Genomic DNA, 6,735 nt, shown 5'->3' on the forward strand with positions numbered 1-6,735 from the left:
TCTATGCGTTTTAGCTTATTTCGTACAAACATTGCTATAAATTCACGTGTAAATATTTATCAAATATATCGGGCATATAGGTAGGTGTGTTTTACGCTCATTTTAATTAAAACTATTATTTTCAAACATACAAAGTAACAGGATATTAATGAAAAATCAATATACTGTTTATTACTGTTAAATATTTTGTTGTTTTCTTGTTGCTTCCATGTTTCATACTGTATATTTTATTAATAAAAATATTGTTATATTTTAACATTTTCGACGTATTTAAAAGCCTTTTTCTGAAAACGATAAAAAGAGATATTCATTATATCGTAAATACTACTATGACCGTTTTTCCATTGAGATAAAGTCGATGTAGTGTTAGCATCATCGAGAAGTAAACTCAACTCTACTCTGTTCCAATGAATATAAAACCAATGTTTACATGTTTTATGGTAAATATTGATTTTAACCGGGTTTCATAGCTAGCTAAACATCTCACTGTCTAAAATCATTTACCAGTTTTTTTAGGTTCAAACTCAAAATATTTCTTGGTTATTTAAAAGCTATTAATTAAGTAGCCCTAATAACTTCTTTTCATGAACCATACTATTTAAATGCTTCCTTCTTGAAGTTGTGGACACATAAAAAACATTAAGATATTCATGATTGTTACATTGATTGATTGTGTTGTAAATCACTGATGGGTCGTGTGTAGACAAAACGCACGTCTGGCACCTATATCATAATCCTGGTACCTTTGATAACTATTCTAACTATTCTAACTGTTAAACCAAAATTTAACAAATACTTGGACATATCATACAACTGAAAGTGACAAATTGCTATACAAGTATTGAGGTATTGCGATCTACAATATATGTGATCTGTTATTTTATAGCTAACGTAATCCAAATACTTAAATAAATATACGAATAAGGTTGCAAGTTTACCACACATGTCATACAAATGCTTATATTTGAAATTACAAGTCTCTGAATATAAGTAACACTATCTTTATATCTAATAGATTGGAAGATTTTGTATTTTATTTTCATTTCTCAATGTGTAAAGGCAAAAAGTAAAAAGCAATTTGTAAATTAAAAGAAAAAATATATATATGTTGATTGTGATGTTACTTTTCTTTCTGTGTGGTCGTATTTTTCTGTGCATGTACTGATGTTATGTTTGGGATGGATATCTCATAGAATGTGTTGTATGCTAAATGTAAAATGCCGCAAACAACTACACGTTATCAAAACATACTAGAAGAGACAATACGGAGGCTTTTCTACCTCAGGCATAGATTACCTTAGCTGTATTTGGCAACAATTTTAGGAATTCTGGTCCTCAATGCCCTTCAACTTCGTACTTTTTTGGTCTTTTTAACTTTTTTTGGATTCGTAGACGAAACGCGATTCTGGCGTATATACTACATTTAGTCCTGGTATCTATGATGACTTTATTTTCAAGCACCAAAAAAATTAACCGTCTGAATAAGTCCAAACAATAAACATTGAACAGACTGACAGGGAGACAGATAGACACACAAACAACTTGATTGCACACTTTTTATTTTTTTTATATATAATTCTTGTTTACGAACCTGTTAGCGAAGTTCGATTCATTCATCGAGCTGAATAGATTATGACCTCTTACACTTATTAAAAAAATGTAGTATTGCCAATGAGATAAATTTAAATCTTCATGGCCACACGCGACCAAATGACAAAAATCTTTACATCTATATATAGCTATAGCATGTATAGGTCCCCTTACGGTCTTCAACAATGAGAAAGACCCATTGTCAGTTATTACGGGCCGCGAATAAAAATGTTAAACAATTCAAACGGAAAAACTAACAGTCTCATAAATATACACAATTATGAACGGAAAACAAACATTTTACACAGCAACAAACGACAACCAATACGGGTTGAAACATGTTAACAGGAACCCAACCGTCCCCTTACCTGGGAAAACAATGGTGTAACAGTACAACTTAAAAACGAACTATAAAAAGCAGTTGAAAAATGCTAAACTCATCAGATGGATAAAAATGGAAATACATTCAACAAAAACACGTGGACGTAACCTGGTACTTGTATTATAACATTATAACTCAAATCATGTTATTTATAACGCAAATCTGCGTTTTAACTCAAATATGAGAAGAATTATAAAGATAAATATTATGTGACACTAATACGCTTCTGTACTTTATCTCTTAGAACCAAAGCAAATGATAAACTTGTTATACGTCCCTTTCTTACTTATTTTAAATACTATGAGTCTAATTCATCACCTCTCAATATAAACGTTACTCATTTATGATCCCTATGCATATCAATTACTGTTATATATATTTTAACACAAAATTAGGAATATTATAGCCAGTGAGACATTTTTCACTGAGACAAACTACAGGTTACTGACGTCCCTTAACAACGAGAAAAATCTTACCAGGACAAGACAATAAAAGACAATATTAAATGTTTTATTTGTACTTGCATCACTTAATAAGTTAATGTCTGAGGATTGCAATTTTCATTTTTAAACTCTGCAACTGTGAAATTCTTAATTCTAATTTTGTTCCATATTTGCATCATGTTCATTGCTGGGCTTGATCATATTTGATTGTTTACACGTCTTTTACACTGCACATGCTGTAATATTCGACACGTATTCATACTCGATATATCATATTGGTGCTAATTTCGTCATCTGAAAACATATTATGCCACGTTGAAGTATCATGTATCATTCTGAACGTATCAATGCATAAGGAGCAAGACTAAAATCGCAGATAGATCTGCATACAGTATAAGGGAGTTTATTTTGAGTGTTTAATAAAACAAAACAAAAATGTATTGACAGGATCTAGTATTAAATTATGCATAAACCGTACAAAAAAGTGTCCCCTCTGCAAAACTTTTTTAAATTGTCTGATAAGATTGAAAGCTTACTTGGAAAACATTAATAACAGGTCAGTGACATTTGTTTCAGAGAAAGTTAAAAGTAGGGTCCCTTTTTATATATATTTTCTTTAACATTAAAGCTAAATTTATCTGATATGTCCCAATTTCAAGAGAACATGTAGAATTCTGATTTGAACTCATTCATTATAAGATTAAATCATGAATCACGTTTTATCGTTTAGAAATTGTGATCCCTATTTATACAAGGAGGATTCTTGCATAATGATAATAACAAATCATCTGTTATAACTTAACATATACAATTATTGTATGAAGGGAAGCAATCCATAAGACATAAAATAAATAAATGTCCTACTGACGACAAGCGTGACAGAAAAAAATTAGCCAGTCAATGTGTCATTCTTATTTGGACTACGACTGTTTCGTTTATATTCGTTGCTTTATTTTATGTTATCTTTTAAAATATTTAAAGGTCTTTATCGTCTGTTTTATTTATCTTTATAATCATGGTACGAAATTCGAACGTTCATTTAAAATTACAATACTATCTTTTCTAATTTCTTTAATTGCATAATTATGGCCAAAAAAAACACAGTACAGTATCGTTTGTTCAAAGTATATGAATATTCCCTGTTTCCTAGTGACGATCGTTGTTGAAGTTTATAAACAAGTTCATTCAAATCTATCTGCTCTACCAGGTTAACATTTAAAGGATAGTCATATTTACTTATATAACTAACCCGAGGATTTAAACGATCTGGTAAGTAGAACATCTTTAAGTCTGAGTCTTTGGTAAATGTTTTCAAACAAGTGAATGTGAAAATCTTTATAGACCAATACATTATATCTTAAAGTATACCTGACGCATAGAAATAGGTACCGGTCATTCATTTTGGTACATGGTATAGAATATTTTAATTTCTGTGGACAATTGATTGTTTGTCGACTTCACTCATGTTATTCAAAAACATTTTTTTTAACATCTTATTATTGTTTTCTTCTCCTCTAATAATCAGCGGTTAAGCAGTAGGAGGTTTGTTGCCTGTTGTAGTTGTCCCAATATATCATTTTGCTTTATGCTTAACTGTTTTTCATCTGTGCATATTCATATCTGGTTTTTTTTATATCTGTTAGACAAAAACTGGATGTTGACATTTTATTATTCACATTACGATGTATACGATGTGAACGATGTAAATGGAAAGGTATAGACTTTATATAAACAATATAAACATGATGTTGACAGGATATTGTCAACATCGCGATGTACATGTATACGATGTGAACGATGAAAACCGAAAGGTATATAAAAAGAAGATGTGGTAAGATGCCAATGAGACAACTATCAACAAAAGACCAAAATTACACAAACATTAATAACTATAGGTCACCATACGGCCTTCAACAATGAGCAAAGCCCATACCACAAAGTCAGCTAAAAAAGGTCTCGATAAGACAATGTAAATCAATTCAAACAAGAAAACTAACGGCCTTATTTATTTAAAAAAAAAATGAACGAAAAACAAATATGTAACACATAAACAAACGACAAACACTGAATTACAAGCTACTGACTGTATATAAACAGTATATACACGATGTTGACACGATATTGTCAACATCGCGATGTAAACAGAAAAGTATAGATTTTATACATGTTATATATACAATATAAACACGATGTTGACATGTGATTGGTAACATTGAGATGCATACGATGTGATCGATGTAAACAGAAAGGTATAGAACATATTGATAGGATACAATGTAAACACAATAACGACACTATAAAGTTGACATTGCGATGTTGACAATATCGACAAAACATCGTGCATTGGACATAGTGCTATGGATCTGCTTGCCTACCCTCCCGCAGCATGCATCTGAGATCAACCTCAGTTTTTTAGGGGTTCGTGTAGCTTAGTCTTCAGTTTTATATGTTGTATCTTGTGTACTATTATTTGTCTGTTTTTTTTTTCATTTTTTGCATTGTCAGTTTATTTTCGTTCTATGAATTCGACTATCGACTGTTCTAGTGGCTCGTGTATATAACAACAAATTTGTCTTTAACAAAGGAAATCTCAGTATGACAAAAAAAAAATATTACACCAGTGTTTTTGACATCACAAACTAGTCAAACCATTCACTAAATTTTATCACCAATACAATGATATAACTCTTAAATATAAATGAACATATAAGTTCTTATACGTTCAGGTATCTCACATCCAATATTGTACTGTAACATTCTTTTTAAAGCACAAACGTGTCGGCTTTCACCTCAAAAGGATACTGCAGTGTTTTAAGGTCGAGAGGAATTGCAAATTTAGGTTTAATATTGATTCGCTCATTGGGTTTTTGCATCGGAAACACACACATGTATTATAAAACTAGTTGTTCCATGATACAAGTCCATGTTATTCTCAAATACTATGATGGTATGATACTAAACCCCTTTATGGAGGGATTGAACTAGATGTTTATATGATGAACACATACTCTTAGTCTTTAATCAGTTAATCAAGATCTGGAGATTGCATGTCAGTAACTGCTAGTAGTCATTTGTTCAATCATGTAACATTGTAATTTTGCATAGTTTCTTTTGATATCTATTCTGACAACGGAATTGAACTTCTTTTAAACTGTTTTACTATGCGTATTGCTATGTGTTTCATTATTCTACATAAGCTAGAGGTATGTGAGGAGGGTTGAGGTGATCTCACAGAACATTTTTAACTCTGCTTCAGTTTTGCGCAATTGCTGTCAACAACCTCTAGCCTTTTTAAGTCTTGTATGTTTTCAAAATTTTAGTGTAACGTCTATTTCAATGAATGAGTACACAATTATATTTAGGGGCCAGCTGAGGACCACCAAAGTGCAGAATTCTCTCGTTTCGATGAAGATCCATCTGTGGCCTTCGCTGGCTGTTGTCAGATTTTTGGTCGGGTTGTTGTCTTTTTGATATATTCCTGAGTCATTGACTGTGTACAGCTAAATTGTTGACAGAGAGCTTAAGATTAACCAATACTGTTCGGAATTTTTTAATGAAGTTTGTTTCTTTTCTAATTTTGCCCATTTCCATCCCTTTCTGAAACCTTTAAAAAACTATTATGTAGTTGATAATGTGGCCTTTCAGCATATGAGAAACATAAATGATGTAAATCTGCTGATAATGACATCCAACGACTCTGCAAAAAACTGACATTGTAGCCGTTATAAAAATGACGTTACCTGTTACAAAGAAGATGTTGTATGATTGCCAATGAGACAACTCTTCACAATATAGACAAAATTTCATAAAAAATTAACTTCAATAGATCACCGTTCGGCCTTCAACAATGAACAAAGTCCATACCACATAGTCAGCTATTAAAGGCAAATGTAAAACATTTCAAACTGGAAAACTAACGGTCAAATGTATGTCAACAATTGAACGAAAAACAAATATGTAACACACCAATAAACAAGAACTACTGATTAACAGACTCCTGATTTGGGACCGGCACATTCATAAAGAATGTGGCGGTGTTAAACACGTTAACGATCCCAATCATCCCCTAACCATAGTAGTGTAACTGTACAACATAAGAACGAACTAGGAAAATCATTTGAAAAGGGCTCATCAGATGGGTACAAACAGAAAAACAGCTAGCAAAAGAACAGAATGGACGTGGCCAGGTACTTGTATATCTCAACAACAAAAACACAGTAAGTACTGATCTGAGAGTACTTGCAGTTACTAACAGCTAATCCAAAGCCACTAACAACTAATAAAAAAACCAATTGATTGTAATGACGTGACATTAACATA

Source organism: Mytilus trossulus, chromosome 13, assembly GCF_036588685.1.
Source record: "Mytilus trossulus isolate FHL-02 chromosome 13, PNRI_Mtr1.1.1.hap1, whole genome shotgun sequence".
In the NCBI taxonomy this organism is placed as follows: Eukaryota; Metazoa; Mollusca; class Bivalvia; order Mytilida; family Mytilidae; genus Mytilus; species Mytilus trossulus.